We start from the raw sequence: 21106 nt of genomic DNA, 5'->3' as shown, positions 1-21106 counted from the left end.
TTCTCCTGGCAGAAGATGTTTTGTCCTGTTGTTTCTAAAACAACACAGGACACAAGACTTTCATGTAGAACTTATTGCTGAGTAAGACATGAAAGTCTGAGAACTGAAAGCCACAAAGAGTATTTCAGATCAAACCCCAGCTTAAATGGAGATGTGAGTTTACCTTTCCGTTACCAGTTTGATCTGACTTTGCAAGGCTGCACTTAACCCAAGCTTCACTGTGCCTATGGATCAGGCTGTGTCTGCTCCTTGGTGTTCCCTGCAGGCTTGGTTTGCTTTCTCAGGATTGGGTTAGGATCAAAAATGCACTTTTTTATCAGCAGCTGGGGACTAAGTCAGGATAGTCCCTCCTGCAGGCTCCTTGGCCTCTGCAGGGGCTGGGAAGTGATGAACAGCATAGAATCATGCAGGGGAGGATGATGCCTCTTCCCAGCATTTTGCAAAAAAGTAGGGAAAGAGGGCACCTGCTCATCAGCCTGTGTACCCCCAGGGAAAGGATTTGATGGTGCCTGTTAACATGAGCCCAGAAAACGTGGCCAAGGATGTGATCCCTGTTTAGGAGAGAAGGTGTGTGCAGTGCAGTGCAGAGATTTGCTGCCCATCCCTGTCTCCCCCTGCTCACCATGGAGGATGCCCTCCCACACCGTGCAGATTTCAGCCAGAGGTTTTCACTGCAGGAGAGTTATCCTACGTAAATCGGAACTAATTACTCTATTAACCCAGGCATTTAGTTTGTATTACTCAACATGCTGCAAGGCAAGAGCATAAGGAGGGGCACTTCAGCCTGAACCAAGCAAACAGGGTTCAGGTGGCTATGGAAAATTTGGATTTGAATGTTCTGTTTTCCCAAGGGTTGACCTCTCAAAATGAGTACTAAATTTGGGGATTTTTTTCCTCTAATAAATAGAAGCCTCTATCCACTTAGACACCTTATTTCCTCTGGTTTCAAGGGAGAGTTAAAAATCCATGCATGGTTCCTAAATATTTTTTGAATATCGTACTAACTACTGTGACTTTCTTCTGTTGAAGGTTAGACTTGGTGATCTTGGAGGTCTTTACCAACCTTAAAAATTCTATAATTTTATGTTCTCTTTACAGTGAGATCCCTGGGCCAAGATCATCAAAATTATTAGTAATTAGAGCCACCACATCTATTTTTCAAGGCACTGTTTTCTGGATAAATGGTGGAAAGAACATTTTGTGACTCCTGCTTCAAAAAAAGGAAGCTCAGACCAGTTGCTTAAAATAATAAATGGAGAGCCACAACTGGGGACAGGCACATTTTTGTTCCAGTGTTGAGCCTGTTTCTTTCAAAAAATGAGACTAATTCAGAAGTAAGATGTATAAAATATTAAGCTGTATAAAGCAGCCTGATTTTAAGGTGTGGATCTGGCCCGTGCCATGCAGTAGAAATGTTGTGGTTTTTTTTGAAGAGCTGGACCATTCAATCCCCATAGTTTTTAGTCTCAAAGAACTGGCATTTCCACAGCTCCTAATTAAGAATCTTTTGTAAACAAAATTCAAGTTGCAGCTTAGTGCATTGACTATTCCTTTAGTGTTTGGAGCAATCTGTGACCCTCATTTCTTTTTTTTCTGAACTGAGTTCTTAGAGGAGGTCACTTCAGTAAAAATGATACCAAAAATTGACACACAAAATCAAAAAATTATTCCAATGTGTGTTTCTGTGTAGTCAGGGCAATGCCATCTTACAGGCAATTCCAAAAAAAAAATGTTTAAACAAAAAGTTCAAAGCTCTTTTCAACTTCCTGCAGATTTTACTGCATATTCTTAATAAACCCTCTTCATCTGCTCCTGTGGAAATGTGAGCTTTCAAGCAATGTAAACCTAGCAAAAAGCCTTTATATTTTTTACTTCCTTCTTTCCTTACCAGCACTGCTATTATCACATGGTGTGTTCCACATGATAAGCCATTCATTAAAGCATCACCTACTGTTTTTTTCCTCCTCACTACCAGCTAGAACATGATCTGTCTCTGCAGGAAGACATTGGACCTCTGACCTCTTTTGTAGCTATTCCAGGCAAATATAATAAACAGGGTTCAGCGAGTTTGTGTAAATCTCTGATTATGTTTACTCTGAAATCCAAGTGTTCATCTCAGGCAGAAAAATTAAGGCTGATTTTCAAATATTATGTACAAACTCTAGCTACTAAGCATTCCATAATGAGCACTTTGGCAATTTAAAGCAAATTAGGGTTCCCACTAGGCAGGAAAGATATACAGTATAGTCAAGTAAAGATTGTATGGTGTTTGATGAAAAATAGGCATGCAGAAAAACATGATACAGGCTCCTGGCTCCAGATGAATGAGGAGATCCTGTGTTAGCACACTTCATTACTGAACCTTTGCATTGTTCCTCACTTCTGAAAGCCTGGGTTCAGTCTGCTAATGATTTCTGCTGCAGCTTGAGTAAACATCACCCTGGAGAACCACCTGTTGTGGCAGTACATGCCCTTCTGCTCTGATAATGGATGGGATATTTAGGATATTGCAATGCAAAAGGGCAATTGAGATATTGGTGTAGCAGTGAAATTCAACACTGTTGGGGTGATGTGACAACCCTCATGTGAAGAGACCTGCTGGAAAACACTGAAAATGCCAAATTTGCCTCAGTAGCAGCAGGAGGAGCTGGATGATGGATCTCTGCTCAGGACAGAACATCTCTCAGCACACAGCAGTGCATTACATCCTTCCAGGTGACAATATTTAATGGAGACGTCATCTGGGAGAGTGAGGGAAGAGATCCCTGCCATTAATCTCAGCAGCAACTGGGTGTTCAGTCCAGCCCAGTCACATGTGTGGGGTCTGAATTCGTCTTTTGAAGAGGAAAAGGGACTTGTATTGGTCCTGGGAATCCAAAAAGGAGGTGGAAATGGGTAGTGTTGCTGTGTTGTTTTGCTGGTTTGTGCAATGAAAACCTGCACAGGTGGAGAATTTCTTCGTTCCGTTTTGCCATTTCTGGATCAAATTCACCTCATTTTGGATTAGTTCTTTACAGGTTGGGTAGTAGGTTTATATCTACCAACTGCAGGGCAATCATGTTGCCTTACAGAATGAAAAGATGCCGTCTGTCAGTGCTGTTCTCAGGGTAAGACGGAAGAAAAAAAACTAAAATAAAATAAAAAGACCCCAAATGAATTAGGTGTCTGGCCCAAAACAATACACCTCATGATGCATTCTTTAAAAGCACTGAAGTTAGAGATCATCTGGCTTCTCTTGATTATTATTTTTACCTAAGAATATGTGCCTTCTCTTGAAATTCAATGAAGAGGAACATGTAAAAAATAGAAAATTACCATTTTTGCTCGGGAAATAGAAATTTGAAACATAAAGTGTTATTGAAATGGTAATCTTTACATGCAGACTTAAGTTTGACATTGTTGTTTTCTTTGAACAGGACTCACAGAACTGGTAGGTTCTGCTATTATCCTACAGAGTCACAGAATAAGATTTTTAGCATCTTACCTGTCCTTTCACCCTGGCTAAAAACTTACCCTCATTGGTTACTGTAGTTGCAGTTTAGCAGGTTTTTCTCTAAGTTCTTAAATTCACAAATTTAGTTTGATTTAATTTCACCAGTCCTCATTCTTCAAGGGTGACTAAACCAGCAGAATATCCAAATGCAGGCAATTAATTGTTTTCTCTTTCCCAATGGGATTACTCTACGATATTACTGATTTAAAGTCACAAGTGGCTTAAAAAATTTACTTTAGAAAAGTTAAATGTGAAAGTGTGAGCTTAGAACCTGAGCAAAAGCACCTGATGGAATGAGATGATTTAATTTCCTTGAATTTTGAGAGGAAATGTTGGTCAGAATGTTGCTGTGGTTGGAATTATTGGTACTGTAGAAGGAAAAGAGAGGACAAGGGGGATTTGAAGAGTTTTGTGATACCTCTAACGGAACTCTCTGATTTCCAGGAGCTGTGGGAAGAGAAATGAGTTGTCAGTACCTCATGGAGTAATTTCAATAGGTTTGGGCTTTATGGGTGTGTTGGGGAATTTTTTTTTTGCATACCTCAGCCAAAGCTATGAAATTTCCACAGAGCATTGTTAGAAAAGAAGATGATTAATTATTTATTGTGGAGATAGGAGCAGAGTCTGCTTCCATCAGGACGCAGAGGAGGGGTATGGATTCAGGATTCAGTAGAGGGGTAAGCCCTGTAAGAGTGCTGTGTTGTGTGACTATGGGTAGGAGAAGCTGAATCATTATTAATTGCAAATTGATCAGTTGCTTTTTTTTTTTTCCTCTCCATGAATTATTCATGAACAGATCCAAACTTCTGTGAATATATTCAGTATTCACCTAACAGTTGGGATGAACAACTTTCAGAAACTAGTGATTGACAGTGAACCTTCTGGTACACTATTTAAACAATATTGATTCATGGGCTTGCTAATATGTTTGTCTTTATCGTAAAACTCGAGCAGACCTTCTCTGTTGGCAAAAGCACATAAAGAGCTGGTTGGGTGACCTCCCCACCCTGGATAAAACACATTGTACTTCATCACACTGGAACATCTGCCCTCAAAAATTACACTGAAGTACAGAATGATAAGATCACAATCAGAGAACCAGAGAATCACAGACTGGTTTGGGGTGGAAGGGATGTGAGAGACCATCTCGTTTCACCCCCTGCCATGGGCAGGGACACCTTCCACTAGACCAGGTTGCTCCAGTCCCCATCCAACCTGGCCTTGAATGCTTGCAGAGATGGAGCAATGATGCTTGACCAAATTAGCACCTCACACACAATTTATACCCATATTGTGGATGGCAGGGTTGTCCCCTTCTTGTCTTACTGTAAAGCTGGAGCATTATGCGCTGTATTTCTTGGTTTCTGCTTTTTAGACTTTTCAAATCTTTATGCACTTCACAAAAAGTATCAATTCAGTCAGCGCAGAAGACTCACTAAAGTGCTCCAGGAATGAAACACTGACTCAGATTCTTGCCTACTACAGTGACAAGCAGTAAGACAAGCTTGTCTCTAAATTTAACTTTGCAGAATTTTATGCGGGTCTTCAGTGTCAGGGGGTTTTTAGCCCATCACCTCTCGGATCCTAATACTGATTCTGAAACAAAAAGTGAAAAAAAGTGAAGCAGTCCCCACACTCAGGCAAAACCTCCAGCCCTTGGTGTTGTGTTGACTGAAACCATGCTGGAATTGTTGTCAGAGCTGCAGAGAGAGAATGTCCACAGAAAATACTAATGGCAGCACAAAATGAGGGTTGTAATAGGCAGATTGATAGGTTTCCCTAAAAAAGAGGAAAATAAAACCCCCAGCAACTGCACTATGTCTCTACACTGGGTCCATAACTAGCTGAGGGCACAAGAGCTGTTTGTTTTATGGACAGATGATGTGTGTGAGAACAGAGCAGGGATCTAAGGACATGGCCAAGCGCTCCAGAACGGACTGAGGTACCCTGTGCTTGTGCAACATGGTGGGAAACCTGCTCCCACCCTGCTTGCTGGAATGACTTGCTGCATATACCAGCTTTAAACCTGCCTTTTGTCTCCCAGATAATTACAGAAATAATGAAGAGTCTTTAATAATGTTGATTGAGTAGGATGTTCACTGCACATCTTAGGAATTAGGGTGATATTAGAGGGAAAACAGCCCGATGGTTTGAGGTGATTTGCTTTTGATTGTCTGACTTCTCCTCCAGCTTCTGAATCTCCCAGTGCTCCTGAGCCCTCTTGCTGTGGGAGACCATTCCTTTGCTGTGTGTCTGTCACGAATTTGAGATCTGATGGAGGGAGATGCGTGGGAAGCTTTGACAGAGCATTTGACGCCTGTGAAAAGCAAATGTCTCTGCTGCAGAAGGTGGACTTGGCACCAGGGTGGTCACTGTCCCTCTGGAGTCCTCTGCCCAGCAGCTCCAAGTGGACATGTGGCAGGAGAGCAGCAGCAGAGATGGTTTGCAGGGAGATCAAATCATTATTGTCACGCTTCTGGAGACAAGACAACCAAGGTTATCAGATAAAAGTGCTTCTTGGATAACTTGCAGTGCATGGGAGGCCTCAGAAGGATGGTGGGGACACAGGAGGGCACCGCATTCAGAAATTTGTTTTCTGTAAATTAACTAAATGCCCTTTTGCATTTTCTGGAGGAAAATTAATATGCATAAAGAGTTCCTTGGCTAAGCCTGTATCTCCTCACTTTACTCTTAAAATTCAGTTTAAGTCTTTACCCTTTCTCTTATCAAAAATATCAAAACTTTCCCAGTCGAGTCTTGAGGAAAAGCAACTGATCCAGAGGTGGATGCAGCAAAGATCAGGACAAGCTGGAAAAGGAAAGTTCCATCTGACTGAGATGCCAGATTTGACGTATCTTCAGGTTTCAATTTCCTGGGGTTTTTGATTGAGATTTTTTTGGTTGGTTTTTTCACTTCCATTGTTTTTTTGTTTGTTTGTTTTTTTTTTTTTCTGAAGCAGATAGGACATAATCCACAGTAAACCAGAGCAATACCACAGAATTCCCTTTTTCCAGCTGCCATACTGCCAGATATTTTTAAAAAACCATTAAATTATTTAGGATAATAAATCCCAACATGGAGAGAAGAGGAGGGCAGTAAAGCTTAATGTGTACCTTCAGTAAAAATCAACTTTATTGAAAAATAAAAAAATTCAATTCTGTTGTGTCCTTACCAGGGGTGAATTTTACTTATCTGAAGCAACCCAAGATGAATATTTAGCCAGTTTTCCAAGAGCTTGTCGTTCTGCAAGCAGATCTGTCTTCTCCTTCTCCATGTACCTCCCCATGCACAAATCTGTGACATCTCCTATCCAGGCACAAATACTTGATTACAATCATGTGTGGAAAAATTACCTGGAGGTGGAATGCAGCAAAGGACAAGCCACAGGGCTGCAATACAAGATCCAAATTATCTGGCAACAAAAGAGCCTTGGAGTTGTATGAGTTAAATTAGGGTCGGCTATCTGCTCTCTTTGTACAAAAAGTGAAAATGTGGGATAATTTTCCGGGGGAGAAAGCAGGAACCCCACATGTGCCTCTGTGCAGGGCTTGCTGTTCACCTGCTGGACCCTGATTCTTCGGGAAGTGTTTTATTAGAATTAAAATAACCTGGTATTTTCTCATTCCATCAAATCCCATTTCCAGTGTTCCGCTAATGTCACACGCTAAAGCCGGAGCACCTTTGATCTCATTCTAAGCCCTGGAATAACGAGGAGACAGCAGTCAGCCCGGCTTTGGTTTAAAGGAGATAGCACACAGTACCTGTGCTCAGTGTCATAATGCTCACAAAATATGAATGAAAAAATCATTTACCTCTTCCCCATTATTATTTGTCAAATGCTTGCCTGCATAGTAAAGCTTGAGGAGAATATCTGCAATTGTATTTTGCACCCAACACTTTGTATTTTGAACCTGTGGCTTTTTTAAGTTCTCATTCACCATATATTATAATCATAATAATCATCATCATAATAATAATAATTACAAATGGAAAAATTTCTTTGAATAGTAAATTTTAGCCTCCTGGGACTGTCAATTGTGGATGGGCTCGTGATTGATCAGAATATTACACAATGGCGTGGTGTAATTCTTTAGTGTGGTGTTGTAAAATGGAGTATTGCTTCTGTTATTTTATCCAGTTTGCTTTTATATGACAGGGTTTATTGTGCGTTATGTTGTAGCTCATTCCTCTGTTCACAATGCCTACTGATGTGTAATTATGACTTGTCTGAACTGTAAGAAGGAGCAGTAAGTGAAAGAAAATCTGCAAGCACACTTGATTTATGAGCCCTGATACTATATTACAGTCCTAATCTGCCTGCTTAACTTAGCTTCAGGCAAACTTACTGTATAACATGCTTACGATTAGCACTGCAGCAAGTTGTAGAAGATTTACTCTGTTGGAGCTATGAGACTTTTTTTTTTAAATGATTTAGTCATTATTTCAGTTACAGGTATGGCAATAAATTATTCCCCATATAAAGACCCTGTGTCAAGGAACAGCAATTGCTAAAAGACTTTTTATACAGTAACAAAGAACAGTGCTTGGAGTGTTTTCCTCGCACAAAACATCTTAATGTTATTGGTCATTTTTTTATGATGAAACTTCTTTACACATTCTTCTCACATTCATACAATTTGTTTTATTATACTGCAGCTTTTGTAGCTCAGTACAATCTGCTTATTATAAGAATGTCTATTTGGACCCAGTGAATCTCATATTTTCAATAGTGGCCCAAAATAGAAATTACTATGGATGTGCAAATGAAAAGAAGGCCATAAAGCAATGACCTAATGTCAGGAAGAAAAGATGTAAGGAGATTTGCATTTTTTTTTTTTAATCACCATTCATGAAGACAGATGCATTCGTTCAGTCTTGGTGAAACTATAGCATATTCAGAGCAGCTACTTTGGGTAAACTAGAGGGGCACATTATTACCCTCAAATAATAAGGATCAGTGTTGATCATTCAGGGCCTAGTTTGGGGCTCATTGAAACCACTGCCTGGCTTGCCATTTGACTTCCCTGGAATCCCTATTATACAGTATTCACTGGCAAATAAGCAAGGGATCTAAAGCTTGATCCAGGGAAAGGCTCCCATCAGTTAAATGGGTGGCAATCATTCCTTTTTTTTTTTTTTTTTTTCTGAACAGAACTGCTTGCTTGAGTCAAGATAGGTGTTCTCATCAGGATTTTCTAACTGGTCCTTAGAGTGTTATTTTTTCTTGGATTTATTAGCAGTAGGGTTTTTTTTAAAAAAATTGGAAATTCATGTCATAGGAAGTGAGAACCAGATGAGATGAACAAACACAAAATACACATCTACAGTGGATGGAATACTAATAAAATAGCTGTATAGGAACATTTTCTAGGCAAACTTCCCTTTGTTTTTCAAATTTTTTTTATTTATTACCTTTTTTCTTCATTAACACTGCCATTGTGAATTCTAAATGTTATTTTTCTCCTTTGAAAACACCTCCTTACACCTACCTAAAGGACTTTTATTGTTGCCAGTGGAAGAAGGACTTTCCAAGAGAGACTGCACTCTCTTAAGTTATTTGGTGTTTGGGGCACTGCAGTAGCAAAGCAGAAAGGTTTCTGAGGGGTGCAATGGAACTGCAATCATATATGGACAGTGGACAATAACATCCTTTAATTAGGAACAACACTATTTTCAAGCTTATACTGCTTCAATGAAGTTACCATAAACAATGAGCTTTTTATAGTGTAACAATAAAGCCTTTTAATTTTTGGGGTTTTATCTTCTACAAAAAAATGGCCTCTGCTATACGTTATAGAGTCACCAAGGAGCTGGCTTTCCTACAGCTGGGCTCACAAATGTAATCCTGAGCAGAAAACCTAAGCTGGAAGTGGAGATGTGTGGTGACCACAGCCCACTGTCATCATTTACCATAATGTCCTTTGGTAACCCAGGCCATTTGCAAGGGCAGAACGCACAGCCCGGCTCTTCCAAGTGGTGGTCATCATGTTACAGCCATCATCTGCAAGTATTTGTTGATGCTATTGACTGAACAAAAGGTTTATGAGGCAGAAGATGTATTTTTCTAAATGCTGCTGTGCTACCTATAACCTAATTAACTTTACTTTAGCCAGCTGAGTATACCTGGAAACCAAATATATCATGTGGCAATTAGCTTTCTTCCTTCTGGCTTAGTACACTTAAGTTGCTCATTGAAAAGGTTAAATATTGATTGAAAATGGATAATAGAATCATATTACAATTGTATGCTAAATGGCAGAAGTTGCCTGTAAAACATTTCCAGTTACCCCACAGTAATTCAGTTGGAGAGCAGCAATCTGCTGCTAAAGCACCCAGGCACAAAATCAGGGACAAATATAAATCACCCACAACGCAGCCGTTCTTATCAGCACGCCGAATTCACACAAACATGTTTGGAAGTTCAGTCATTAATTACCGTGATGTTGAAATAATAGAATAAAAATAATAATTGCTTGTGAAGCGATCTGTTGCCTCCCTCCTCCTCTGACGGAGGCACCTCTCTGTCTCTGCCTTTCTCTCGTGCCATGGGAAGCCACATAGACAAAGTATCAAGTGATCACATAGCATGAACTGCAGCCCGAGGCAAAGCTTGTTATTTTACTTGAAACGGTGATGCGTTTAGGACCCAGAAACTGTCAATAATTTTTTCTGACTTCCAGGGGATAAAAATTCCAATTACAGGAACTTTCCTGTGAAGCTGCAATAGTCCAGTGCCACATATTAATATTACAAAACATCCTTAGCACCTATCAGCTCAGTTTTATCTGTAGTTTAGATCAAAATTGCGTGGATCTGTGAGATTAAGCTGATTAAGTCTAGTCGTTGCTTGTTTTGAAAGGTGGAAAGTGTATCTTCAGAGAAAAGCTGGTCGAAGCAGGCTCTGTGGACAATAACACAATTTGACTTGGCATCCTTCAGCTAGTTGGCTTCAATAAGTCTGAGAATATACACTTAAGGGCCTTTGGCCATTTTTATCCCTATATTTTTTCTATAAAACATGAGTTTAAGTTTCCTAAGTCATCGCAGCAAAGACCTTTTCTGAAGGAAGGGGCTGAGGAAGTGTTTTTTAGGCTCCATCCCTTCATTTCTGGGATGTGGGAGATGAATTCAAATGTGTAGAGAAGTGTGCAGAAAAAAAATTATCTGTTCTTGTGCTCTACCCCCGGGGAATCACAGTGGAGATTAAAAAATAGACAGGGGAAGCATGAAAAAATTAACCTTGCAGAGCATGTCCTCAGTGAGGGGCCATGGGGAGGCTCAGTGGTGGGGTGTGATCAGAGGAGAAACCATATGGCTGCCATGGAAATCCTTGGGAAAAGGAGGTTGGAGATGGAGCTTGGCATTCCTGTGGTGATTTTCTGCTCACCTGCGAGGAGCTCAGTCCTCTCTCCTCACCTCGCAGCAGCAATGCACGCCAACATTATTCCTGGTGCTCTCCCACCACGCTTTCCCATCTGTGCCACTCCTGGGGAGTGAGAAAGTGATGATATAACCCGATTTAATACCACAATAATATAACCACACCAGAGAGAGTTCCTCCCACTCTGCACTTCTCCACTTTCTCCTCCATCATCTGGGGACTAGATTCCGACTCTCATCTTTACATATATGAGGTCTGGTCTTATTTTTCTTTTTCGGTCTCTATTTTTTTTTTCTCCTTTTCCCTTTAAATAACACTGCTGTGCTCACGTGGCATTATTGGTTGTTAATAGCCCAGTGCCAATACATCTCTCAGGGATGGGCAGATGCGCACACGAGGCTGCACAAGGCATAGCTAACAAATGTGTTTATTATTGACAAAACAAGAACTGCCATGCTGGAAGATTAAAACTTGACTGCCTGAGGTTCCCCCCTCCAGTTAACAGTTCACAGCTTTGTTATTTCAGGTCAGAGACAAACTAAGCCCAAAGATGTGAAGCAGAGTCCGAGTGGCCACGGAGGTGAGGCTGCAGCAACAGCAGCACAGGATTAGTTCTGCTCGTTGTCTTGCTCGTTTTGTAAAGGCACCCTGGGATGAAGTTACGATAAAAATATTTTTCACAATATAGCGTTTTCTGAAAATCTCATACTCATTACTCGGAGGTTTTGGGTATAAATATTAAATACATAATTGCACAGTGTTTCCTTCCTTTTAATAACTGAATTGTTGTAGCTGTGTAGGTCTAAGAGTCTACAAGAGACACAGTTTGTTAGGGGTAAACAATGCCTCAGCACTATATTTGCTGTTAACCTTCTTTATTTTAGCATGAGGTGGGTTGATTTGTTGGTTGTTTCTTTGTGGTTCCCTAATTTTTCTTTGGATCCAATTTACCTTGGATGCTTTAGGATTATATGCAAATAACTCCATATGATTAGTGCAACATCTTCTGTTTGTTTGGCTCAGTGAAAGTGGATGTTGTGTATTTAAAAAAGGTTCCCAAATCAGTAATTACCTTTGGAGGCAAGATTAAAGTGGCTTTTGTTATTTAATATTTCTTTTCCCTGCACTTCCAAATCAAAGTTTAATAGAAATAATAATCAGACATATCTGCTAGTGTCACAAAAAAATAACAAAATTCTTTGTAACGTGAGAGAGACACAAAATAATGCACCGGTTGTACAGTCAGGTGCTGAAATCCAAATATAAATAGGAAGAGACAAGAGAACATGTAAGATGTATGAGATTTGATACACAGGTTGAGCTTTTTTGTTTGTTCAGGAAATTATTTTAGCAGTTTTCTTGTATTATTTGGAAACCTTGGCATTTGGGGAGGTACTAAGGTCCGTGCATTTCAATTTTTCACAAGGAGTGGAACAGCTTCAGAACTATCAGAATTGCTGCGCATTTTATTTTTCATTGGTCTGTTAAAAAGGTGTCTTCACCGTGGTTAATTATTAACCTTTCCTTGTGTATAATGGCATTAGCTTAAAAAAAAGAAAAAAAGGAATAGAATGTTTCTCTCTGTTATCTCCTTGGTTGGCTGGTTTGGGTAATGAGGATCCCAAATGAACCTCCTGCAATTTTATACATTATCGAGCCTAAACCTCGACGTTGTGCGAAATATTTCGAAAGCCTCCCTCGATCCAGCTATAATGCTGCTTAAATATGTTGGGCAGCACGCACCCTACCTTCCTGCATCCTGCCAAATGAACTGCAGCATTCCAATATGGTGCCACATGTGCATGGGAGCCCGTAGCACTTCTAACAGGTGCTGCCGGAATGCGCTTGACAGAGATATCGGCAGGAAGGTCATCTGTGATAACAAGCACCCAAAATATCACTGCAAGGTTACCTCAGCACTGCCAGGGTGCTGTGGCACCAAGAAAAAAAACGGTGCTGTGTTATTTTTTCTTGGATAAACCAGGGGAAAAAAAAAATGCTTCAGGAGGAAGGTTTGGGATGAAGTTAGTGAGGATGTACAAGGGAGAGCTCGAAAAGGTGAAAAGGGATACAAGAGGTTATGATACTTTCAGAAGGGCATCTCTTTGAATTGAACAAGTTGGACAGAGAAGGAGCTGCTGCTCTGCATCTTCTTGCATGGAAATTTGTTTCCTCCAAGATAGCAGAGTTAAAAACATAAAATAGAGAAGAAACCATAAAATACAGAAGAAACATAAAATACAGACCATATCCTAACCATAAAGAGTGGTGGAGCTTAGGCTCTTTTATGAGGGCAAAGGTATTTTGTATGATTATTATTGCATTTTGCACTTATTGCTGTATTTTCAGGGTGGAAAAAAAAGCCCCAAACACAACCCAACAAACATTCCCTCCGTTTAGGCTGGGACTCCGGCAATCTGTCCTCTGCATCGTTCTTGGCCTTTGTCTGACATTTATGGTCTTATGTTTATCATTGTGAGCAGAGACCCAGTTTGCTCCCTCTCCTCTCCCCACTGCTCCTAACGTGGCATCTAAAGCTGTTAAAATTATAATTAACAGGGCTGCATTTCCCTGGGATTGATTCCCACGAAGGGGCTTTAGCAGATTTCCCTGCAAACTGCTACCGTGCAGCCCAACAATGCATGGAGACACTTTATATCTTATTTGTATTTAAAAGTCAGATATTTTGTTCTGGATAAACTTCAGAAATGCTCTTCAATTCTCAGTGAGGCAAGCATTTCAATTTTCTGCAATATTAGCAGGGGTAACTAATGATGGCTAATTTTTGCCTGTAGTATTTCCCTCAATCTGCTTGTGCACTTTCAGTTACTCTGGCAGCAGCAGCATTTGTACATTTTCTGGTCACTAAACACTCAAGTACAATTGTAAGTGATCAGTTTACAGTTGGCCAACAAAAGAGCTGCGGGAATGTCTAAAAGAAAAAGAAATTTGAATAAATATGCATGTGTATAGCCCATATTCTGTGGGCAAGAGAGAAGGACAGAGGGCAACTCAAATATACTTTAGTTATATCAAAATATATTTTGTAAATTAAGATCATGTATTTATCCTGCCATAAGAAGGTCCAGGATAAATCCAAACCACCCAGATTTTGAAAATACATTAGCATGTTTCTTCATGTTGAAAGTAAAACCTCTTCATCCATTTTGTCTCTGATTATTATTTCCTTTGTATTTTTTTTTTTAAGTATGTTCAAACTATAGGTTTAAGACAGAGGCAGTTTGATTTATACATCAGAATTAGCACCACCTTATGAACATATTTGAAAGGTATCTAGTTCAAAGAGAATATTTTAGATAGGAAGATAACATTTTAAAAATACACAGTTGTAAAACTGCATGAGAGTCCTCTCACTGATAATACCTGGAAAGTGGGGGGCTTCAATACAATTTGTTAATCTTCCCAACTCTTGGGCTATTCAGAAGAACTGAACATAAATGGCAAGGAAATATTTTTAAATGAAGAGGCAGCTCACTTGTGCCCTTACTAATTAATATTTCCCTTTGAAATTTAATTATTGTCTAGCATTTTGGACGGTGCTGTTTGTGATGGAGTGGCAAGAACAGTTCAAATTAAATCAGAACTCTGTGGAGACAGTTCAACAGCTCGTGTCACAGGGAAGCTTTTGTAAGAAATCTCACATCCTGCAAAAGATATTTCTCTGTTTTTCTGTGAAGAGGTGTCATCGTTCGTGACACCGCTCTGCAGACATAATGCCACAGAAACAGGGGAATGCACCGTGGGATTTGCATGTTTTATACTAAAATCATCTGAAATGGAGGAAACCTGCACAGCTCCGTGCCTCGATCAGATCAAATCAATGTGCACTAAAAGGGAAATCCGTCACATTAAGTATCAAAATATTAAAGGCTAAATTACGGCATTTGCAGCGGCAGCCTCCGGCGCCCGGGGGAGAGGGGCAGTGCTGGAGCGGCTGCTGGAGGCTCTGCAAAGTGCCGAGGTGCTCACATATCCTCCAGGGACACTGGGAAGGGCACTTAGGAGCGGCGTCTCTCTAGCCCAGAGATGCTGAAAGAGATACTCCTGCTCAGCACCACCTTCCTGGCGCTGGGTACCACTGGCAGAATTTGGACCCCGAGTCTTTCCTCGTGGCCAGGGGGAGTGATTTAAGTGTCAGTCGTTATTACTCCTCTTTATCAGTGTACAAAATACTCCTCTGCTGATCCCTCCTATCCCTGTCTCAGGACATTAGGAGACACAAACACAGGCTTCTGCCCGTGCTCCTGCCAGCCGTGATCCTGTGAGCTGTGAAAGGCCTCTTCTCCCCCTCTCTGCCACCTCCAATAGCTTCTGAGTGCAGGAAAGACATCCTGACTGCATGGATTGGAAAAGGCAGGAGGCAGAATGTTTTGCTTTCATCATCTATTGTTGTGAGTAAAAGCCACCATATCTGATCCTTAGTGTCAAGGCCATAACCTCAACGGGTGAATCCGTGTAGGTTCACAGAACTGGGTCTGCAGCCGTGTCTAGCAGCTGGTCCTGCCTTCTTTTCCCACCTCTTGGTGCTGATGACTATGATTTCCTGCTGAAATTGCAGAAAAAGGTGAAAATTTAGTGCTTTAAGTGCTGCACACACGCACATATGTGTATGAGGGATGACAGAAGCAAATTACAGACTCACAGAATGGTTTGGGGTGGAAGGGACTTTGAATATCTTGTTCCACCCCCTGCCATGGGCAGGGACACCTTCCACTATCCCAGGCTGCTCCAAGCCCCAATGTCCAACCTGGCCTTGGACACAGTCAGGGATCCAGGGGCAGCCACAGCTGCTCTGGGCACCCTGTGCCAGGGCCTGCCCACCCTCACAGGGAACAATTCCTGCCCAATATCCCATCTAACCCTGCCTTCTGGCAGTGGGAAGCCACTCCCCTCATCTGGACCCATTCCAACACGTCCACACCATGAAGCATCAGCAGTTTCAACCTCCTAATAAAGCAGTGCAGTGTCATAGGTGACACTAAAGGTGCTAATAATATTTGGAGGTAAATTTTCCCCTAATCTTAGAAGTGAATTTGCTCTTGGAATTTTGAGGGCTCAGTCCAACCACGACACAAGAACTGGCAGAGCTGAGATCACCCCAGACCTCCTGACTCCGGCCCACGGCCGCCACCCGCAGCCCCAGGATTTGTTGTTAAATCCCAGTTTCACAAATGAGCTGTTCATTTGGGATATAATGCAGGATCTATCTTTGGGTGTATTTCCATGCATTGTTCAAAGAGTTGCAGCCCAGTCAGCACATTTCAAGTGAAACACAAAGTTGTTCCTAATATGATGAGGGAATTTCTCTGTTGAAGTCCAGGCCAGAGACTTTGGTGAGTCACCAGAAAGTGCTTCTCTCAGCAGCAACAGTTCACCCTTAACTATTGTTTTGGATCATGTGGCACAATGAGAAAATGAGAACTATCATTTTATCTCCATGTATTTTTACTGAGTTAAATTCTGCTGTATGTTTTCAGTCATGACTCTTGGAAATGTGAGCAAGTGCTGTGTTGGTGCCAATTCTGTGAATCCCATATCTCAATCAACCTGGAAGTACAATGACACTATTCATCTCTTCTGGGAAAAAAATAAAAAGTAATTGTGAAACCTTAAATAAAATCAGAATTCAGATTTAATTTGGAGAAACAGAGATCTGTGAGCTTACCTAGAGCTCTTGAATCCAAAAGCCCATCAGAGTAGGTTTTCTTTGGACATTGTCAGGAGTTCAGAGGATGAGAATGGATGAATACATGTTATCCCTTGGAATTCTTGGATTTGATTGGCAACATGAAATTGTCAGAAACAAAAAAGGCAAAATAAAAAAAGGCACAAAAATGTCAGAACCTCAGCCTGGCTGGGCCTTAAAAACACCTGAAGTTCAGGAGGTTGGCTGGGTTTGACAGCTCAGTTGCTGATTGTAGCTCATTTGGAAAGGATGAGAATATTTGCAGATGAATTTATGGTTGTGATGAACTCAGGAGTTCCTTGGCCAAATGGCTGGAGCAACTTCCTGTGAGCAAACCTAAGGCGAGGAAAGCCCCATGTAGATCCAAGCTCAGATTTCCTTCTCCGACTGCAACCTGAGAAGGAAAAAGATCTTCCTTCAAAAAGATCTTCCTTCCTCTGTCACAGCAGATCACAGAATATCTCCCCCCTATTTCCACATGATCCAAGGAATAGAAAGAGGTTTTGGATCCATGAAAAGCTGCCCTGGATCAATTAGCAGATGAAATCTGTGATGAGGAAAAGACCCAGAGATGAGAAGTTACAGAAGTGACTTGTCTCGCTGGTGCATCTTCCAGCATCACTCACAGGCAGCAAATGTTAGCTAATGGAATAGCAGTGATATTGTGGAATAATGACTTTGCTGGAAGTTGGCTCCAGTTGGAAATTCCCACAGAATGCTTTCACTTTCCCTGGGCCAGGGGAACCCATAGAATGTATAAATTCTCTTCCCAAGGAAACAAAATTAACTACAAACAGGCCTTTAAAATCAGAACAAATGTTTAAAAAGAAGGTAAAATCTCCTTTTATCTGTTTTCCTGCTTGCAGGTCAGGGCTTCCAAATCAGTTGAACATCGCTGTACATTGAATATAGCATAATGTATGTAAATAGACTGGCAATTAGAATGAAGGGAAATGCTAATATTTGGTGATGTTACAAATGAGGTCATGGCTATTTTTTATGGTTTCTCCTAATAGAATTGTACATTCGCCTTTCAAAAATGTCAGTAAAAGGACCACAGGAAAAGCTATATAAAGAGGGGGTTTTTGCAGTCTTTCTTACAGTATATTTAGAATTTTGACATAATTTGAAATTTGTTCTTTTTTCATTTATTTCTTTGGTTTTTTTTTTTTTTTTCCTCATCTCTATTGTTGTTTTATGCTTGATGGTTGATTTGCACATAAATTCCTTCTGCTATGTTGAAAGTCACACAGGATCCGGCCCTTAGGGGAAATATTCACAAGAGATTTGGTAAAATATTGGTTTATATTTAACTGATTTTTCCACAGCAGCAAAGAAATATTATGTCACTGTGGTCATTTTAATTTTCTCTATTAAATTGACAAAGGTTGGGGAAAATGAGAACTTGAAATTTAGCTCATCAAAACGAGAAATATTTCTGAAAATCCTAGAAGACAAGAAACTTACTCCATTTTTTTATATATAAAATTAATCAAAACAGTGTTCTGAAACTAAAAATGGATAAATATTGAAGTTGTTGCCCAACCAGATATACCTTGTGATGTCTGAATATTTATTCTTGCAGCAACAGAACAGAATTTAATTGTTGGTGGAAGAAAAAAAAAAAGAAGGAAATAAAATTAATGCTAAAGTTTGCACTTACAGTATTTCTGGTCCTTTTAGTGTGGGAGGCCCTAAGTTCTGCTTTGGGATCACACACAGGCATGGTATCTAACACAAAAATTATTGTTGAAATGTGAATCTAGAGAAAAGAGAATATTTTAGTTGTGATTACTGCTCTGCAATCAGGAATTCAGCTGCCTATCAGAAAATCTGAGGTATCTAATAGGGACTTTGGGCCACCAAAGGTCTCAACTAAATAAATGATGATTTTTCTGAAGCTGAAGGTTACTCAGAAGGATAGACAGGGATTTCCAAATGAACTTCTTTTACAATAAAAAATTGCTACTTTTAATGGAAATTTAACCCTTCTTTCACAATAAGATTTTTTTTTTAGAGAGGGAGGAAGTAGAGTAGCAGCTTTGGACAAAAATACCCCAACAACCAAGCCAGAAAAATCAGGGTTCCCTCTTACACTCAGGCTGAAAACATATTTGCATTGGCTTTTAGCTGGAAAGTAATATGGCATATAGAAAGCAATAAATGGTGGGTTTCCAGTGGCTTCCACCTGTTAAAGATTTGCAAGACAGCAGTAGCCTTTTCAAAGCCATTAATAATGCAGAAGGTCAATATCTAAACAGATATATTGAATTACACTCTGTATCATTATAATAGCCAGACTTTTTGTATCACAGGTGATTTTTTTTTTGCTGACACTTGACCCTTTCAAGCTAATTAAAATACACAGTTTGGGTTTTTTGATAATTTTAAGGATACTATTGTGCTGCTTATCCCAGTGGTTGCACTCCTCAAAACGGATAAAAAAGACACTATCCACTGCAGCAAAGTGTATATTGATTTTTGTTAACTTTGCAGCTCCAGTCACTCAACAAAACTCCCCAAACACCAGAAAATCAAAAAAGTTAAACCCAAAAGTCTTTGAGAAAAGAGTGTTTTCACAACAGTGAGAATATTTCACACCAGTATTTTTTTTTCTTCAGATTATTATCAGTTTATGCAGGTTTAGAGGTGTACAATGTATAGAAACATTAGGAGTTCAGTGTTAGTGCTCTGCAGTGATCTGCAGTATTTCAGTATTACAATCATTTCATTGCTGAAAAGGTAAAGAATCAGGCAGTGCATTCATTTGCTGTTATGCATTTTCCCCATATGTTTTAAAATCCATAGTAATATCAAATTCCAAAGCCAGGAAATCTGCTGTCGGCGTCTCCCATTGACATTTTCTGTTTGTGTAGAGGAAAATCAGGTCAAACCAAGCCACTAACAGCATCACAGCCCTGTTTCTGCAAAATATTTTGTCACTACAGAATGTGGTGGTTTCGTTGCATGTGTTCCAGTTTTCTGAATTTAGTGATTGATCTCAGGGTGTTTGAGAGCTGAATCTTTGCTGTCTGAGACCTTAAAAAACTCTGACTGTAAAGGTTTAATCCAAACCCCGTTGCCTTCACTGGTAATTGAATCAGACCCTAAACACAGGTCACATAAAGTTGAGTGACTTATATCACCAGGGGGGGATCCCTGATAGTCTTCAAAATAATAGCGAAGCACAAAACCTGAAATTTAAGGAAAAAAATTAAATGAGATTAAATTCTCTTCTACTCAAAACTGTCATTTTAGTATGAAGTTCCTTCAAAATCAACTCATTTTCCTTTTCAGCTAACTTATTTGGTTTAATTAGCAGCAAACACTCCATTGATTCCTGTCCAACAAAGGAAAATTCCGTAGTTCAAATCTCTCTGAAGGAAAATCCCATTCATTTAAATATAGGAATTACAGTTGCAAAACGAAGCAATTTTCCTTAACAATCTGTGAGTGAAAAAGTCCTTATTGGAAGTTAAAACTGCCTTTGAGTGGAAGATTATTTTCCCCAAACCATTATGCCTGTTAGCCAGGAATAGATGTAGAAATTTCCTTTGGAAACTACCTTCTAAAAGGGTAGTGAAAAATCCATGATGATGATGATGATGATGATGATTAATATTATTTTTCATTATATTAATAGTAATAATAAGAAGGAGCAATTCTGATTTTGCTAAACAGGAAAAATGCTGGATCTAAAAATACACAAGAGCATCAGCTCTCTGTTTTTGGAAGGTGGAGAGGACTGGCAGTAGGGAGGTGAAGTCAGATACCACAACTTCACATGAATTCTGTGATTCAGGTCATGGATTAAAGCACATAAAAAGGCTGAGCCCAAGAAATGTTCCTGTTTCTCTCGCTCTGCTCTGCTCAGCCCATCACATATGTGACATGTAAATTCAAACCCGTGGCTCTCACCAACCGGCCAGCTCGAGTGCAGTATGTGACACTTTCTCAGATTCCTACTGACACGCAGATATTGCCAAAAATATCATGTCCAACTTTGCACAAAGCTCCACAGGCACAGAAATATTTATTATAAAACATTTGTCTGCAGAGGAGAATACTGGGCTCCAGGAGAGAAGGGTTTTTATGTTCCAGATTTCCCTGTCAGAGATTACGCCGTCTAACAAAACGTGTGCTGAGCCTCTTTGGCAAAAAACCTTTTCCCTTAATATTTGATGTTTGCTTAGTTTTGTTTGTTTGCTTGGTTTTATTGCTGTCAGTGTTATTTCTGGTGACTACATGACTCAGAGGGACTAGAAATAAAATTAGAGACTTTCACCTCTAGGTCAACAGTTTCATTCTGGCCCAGAATACAGGGACCTATGTAAAATAACTCATTGATCTCACTCCAGTTCCCAGTTGGCAAGTGTGCATATCACAAACTCTATCATTAAAAAAGGGCAATAAATTGTCATCCTTTGCAGCAGTCCCAGAAGTGAGCTCAGTGTTTGCATTGGCCTTGCTGCTGGATCTACCCTCTCCAGGAGGGTGTGTGAGGAGCTGGGGGGTCCTGGAGGTG

General features: G+C 40.1%; 1 long non-coding RNA gene across 3 annotated transcripts in view; it reads left to right on the top strand.

Annotated features, from left to right (window-relative positions):
* LOC138113227 (uncharacterized) overlaps positions 1–21106 on the top strand; it is a 246140-nt gene that overhangs the window by 211586 nt on the left and 13448 nt on the right. The window lies entirely within an intron of this gene.

This window comes from Aphelocoma coerulescens, chromosome 7 (genome assembly GCF_041296385.1).
Source record: "Aphelocoma coerulescens isolate FSJ_1873_10779 chromosome 7, UR_Acoe_1.0, whole genome shotgun sequence".
Classification (NCBI taxonomy): domain Eukaryota; kingdom Metazoa; phylum Chordata; class Aves; order Passeriformes; family Corvidae; genus Aphelocoma; species Aphelocoma coerulescens.
Note: the sequence above shows the minus strand (reverse complement) of the source record. Positions and strands in the feature narration are given on the sequence as shown.